The sequence below is a fragment of the Alligator sinensis genome, unplaced genomic scaffold, assembly GCF_000455745.1.
Source record: "Alligator sinensis unplaced genomic scaffold, ASM45574v1 scaffold386_1, whole genome shotgun sequence".
Taxonomy (NCBI): domain Eukaryota; kingdom Metazoa; phylum Chordata; order Crocodylia; family Alligatoridae; genus Alligator; species Alligator sinensis.
The window spans coordinates 71253-74520 of record NW_005841996.1 but is presented as its reverse complement, the minus strand read 5'-3'; the positions used below and the strand labels follow the sequence as shown (position 1 = coordinate 74520).

At 50.5% G+C, this 3268-nt stretch overlaps 1 long non-coding RNA gene across 1 annotated transcript in view; it reads left to right on the top strand.

The window, feature by feature from the left end:
- Window positions 1–3268, top strand: part of LOC102380401 — a 13177-nt gene that overhangs the window by 6819 nt on the left and 3090 nt on the right. The window lies entirely within an intron of this gene.

The window sequence follows — 3268 nt, the reverse complement described above, 5'->3', positions numbered from 1 at the left end:
TTCTGACTCCAGTGTCCACATCATTAATGAAGATGTTGAACAATATGGGTCCAAGGACAGAGCCTTGGGGGACCCCACTGGTCACAGGACACCATGATGAGTGACTTCCATCAATTACTACCCTCTGGGTCCGACCACGGAGCCAATTTTTCAGCCAGTGGATTGTGGTGGACGCAAGGCAACAATTGGCCAGTTTCACCAAGAGGTTAGATATGGATTCCTTGAGGATCTGCTCCATGATTTTTCCAGAGACTGAGGTGCGGCTGACAGGTCTGTAGTTCCCTGAATCCTCCTTCTTCCCTTTCTTAAAGCTGGGAATTATATTTGCCCTTTTCCAATTGTCCAGGACTATTCTCCCATCATCACAAGTTTTTAAAGATCGTGGCCAGTGGCTCTGCAATCACATCAGCCAACTTCCTCAGCACCTTCAAATGCATTGCATCCAGCCCCATGGACTCGCACATGTCCAGTTTTTCTAAATAGTCCCTAATCAGTTCTTTTTTGTGTTTAAGCTCATGGAAAAAGTACTTTGCAAAGCCAAGCTGGTCGCTTGCCACATTTACTATTGTGACCCAGGGCCTGTGATGTTGAAAGTTACAGTAGTTGTCTGAAGAAAGCCTCATCTACCTCGTTCTCCTGGTCTGGTGGTCTGCAGTACACACCCACCATGACATCATCCTTGTTGGTTTCCGCTCTAACCCTAACCCAGAGACTTTCAACAGGTCTATCTCCAGTTTCATACTGGAGCTCTGAGCAATCATACAGCTCTTTTACACACAGCACAACTCCTCCTCCTCTTCTCCCCTGCCTGTCCTTCCTGAGCAGTTTATACCCATCCATGACAGAGCTGCCACCATGCGAGCTATCCCACCAGGTCTCTGTTATTGCAATCACGTCATAGTTCCTTGACCGTGCGGGGACTTCCCGTTCTTCTTCCCAGGATCCGCGCATTCACGTGCAGCCACCCAAGGTGACTAGCCAATTGCCCTAGTTTATCAGGCCTCCTCTGCTGAGGCCTCCTCTGTTGCCATCTCCTGCTTCTGCTTTCTCCAGGTCCCCCACTTCCCCACTTACCTCAGGCCTTTGTTCTCCATCTGCCAGTGAGCCTAGCTTAAAATCCTCCTCCCCAGGTTAGCAAGGCTGTCGGCAGGATGTTGGCTGCCGTGGTCCCCAGGCTTTGCCTGTGGCAGGTTAGGAGTTTAGGTCTGTGTTGTTTCTGGGTTGATGGTAGTCTTCTGTAGAATATGGACTGTATAGGATGGTTTGCATAGGCATGATCCTGGTTCAGGCAGGTGTTTGGACTAGGTGACCTCTGGAGTTCCCTCCCAGCCCTACTTCTCTAGGACACTAGACTCCAGTACTAGTGATACAGTATCATTTGGTGACTTTCTGCCCACTTGGTTGTCTTTTTGTAAACATTTGATCTATTCTTGCAAATTGGTGTATGCTTCACTAGTCATAATTGTGTTTGCTTTGATCTGAATAATATAGTTCTGCCATACTAAGAAATCTTCACTTTCTCTTTAACTGGAGAAAAATGTGTTGTGTTACATGGGATGAAGCACCACACCATCTGCACCCCGTTTTTCAAAGTCCTAGATCTGCTCATGGGGCTGAACGTGTCATTCTAGGGCTAGGTTAGATGCAGATTTGTACAGGATGATTTGGAGAGGGATGCTGCTGCTTCAGGCAGCAGGTTGGACTAGAGGTGACCTTTAGAGGCCCCTTCTAGCCCTGGGCAGATCCAGGGTTATGAAAAGGGGGATGCACATGGTGAGGTGCAGCATCACCTAGAAAACAACACCTTCTTCTCCAGTCAAAAATCAACTAAGAGCTTTACTAATACACTAGGTGCTTGGGGCTGGATTATTCAGTTTAAGGTGGAATCAGAAACAAATCTAGTGTCATTGAAATGAGTTAAAAACAATCTGCAGGGCTGTGAAAAAGGAGCTCCACTCCCAGAAGCAGCAAACAGACAGCAGAATGGCAGAAGGGATAGGTTGATTGCTGGAAAGGATATCTCCATTGGTGCAACATCAAGCCCATTACTAAGAAGTGAGGGTCATTAACACCTTGGGGTGAAGAGTTTAGAAGGGACCAGGTAGATCAGTGGTCTCCAACCTTTTAAAGTAGATCACCTTTAGCATTTAAAAGCTACCCAAGATGTAACGTGTGCAATGCTCCCCTCCATGCCCCTGCCCAGTGTGCGCCCCCAGATCTGCACCTTGGCCAGGACAGCTCTGCTGCGGGCTGAGGCCAGGGCTGCACTGGGTTGCGCTCAGGCCGGGCAGTGGCGATGCTGGGAGCAGGGCTAAGTGCGGGGCTGCAAGCACCCAGTCCTGTAGCCTGGTAGCTCACATCTCCTCCCTCTAACATCCTGGGCTGAGAGCCCTCAAATCTATTCCCTCCCCCACACCGGGCTAGTGGCACCCACACTCCAATAGTGCAATCCATGCCCTCCCCCTGGGCATCTTCAGTGGGCTCCCATGCCTCACGGCTAAGGAACAAAACTCACCAAAGGAACAACCAAACGCATTGTGTGGGGCACTGTCTTGCAGTCCCTGCACAGCTCTATCCTTGAGCCCAGCCTGGCTCAGATCTGACTCCTCAGCTTAGAAGCTCTGTTTCAATTCCCTGCTTGGCCCCACACCTTCCAGTAGCCAGTCCCCCTTCCCTGACTGGGCACAGGAACGGCTCCTTTCTAATGAGCAGCCTTAATGCCCCCGCAGTCTGCACCCTACTAGCAGGCTTACAACTCTGCAGTTTGCCTCCCTGCCGCTTTCACCCTGCACCCAGTAACAGAGGTAAGGGACCCTGTTGCAGGGGTCCAAAGCTGGAGACTAGTCTACGTGGGGCCTCACCAGTGCCAAATAGAGCAGAAAGATGAGTCGTGGTGGATGGGTCGGCTTTGACCTGGAAGGGTGTGGGCAGTGGGGTCCCGCAGGGCTCGGTCCTTGGACCGATACTCTTTAATGTCTTCATCAGCGACTTGGATGAGGGAGTGAAGTGTACTTTGTCCAAGTTTGCAGATGACACAAAGCTATGGGGAGAAGTGGACACACCGGAGGGCAGGGAACAGCTGCAAGCAGACCTGGACAGGTTAGACAAGTGGGCAGAAAACAACAGAATGCAGTTCAACAAGGAGAAATGCAAAGTGCTGCACCTAGGGAGGAAAAATGTCCAGCACACCTACAGCCTAGGAAATGACCTGCTGGGTGGAACGGAAGCGGAAAGGGATCTTGGAGTCCTGGTGGACTCCAAGATGAAC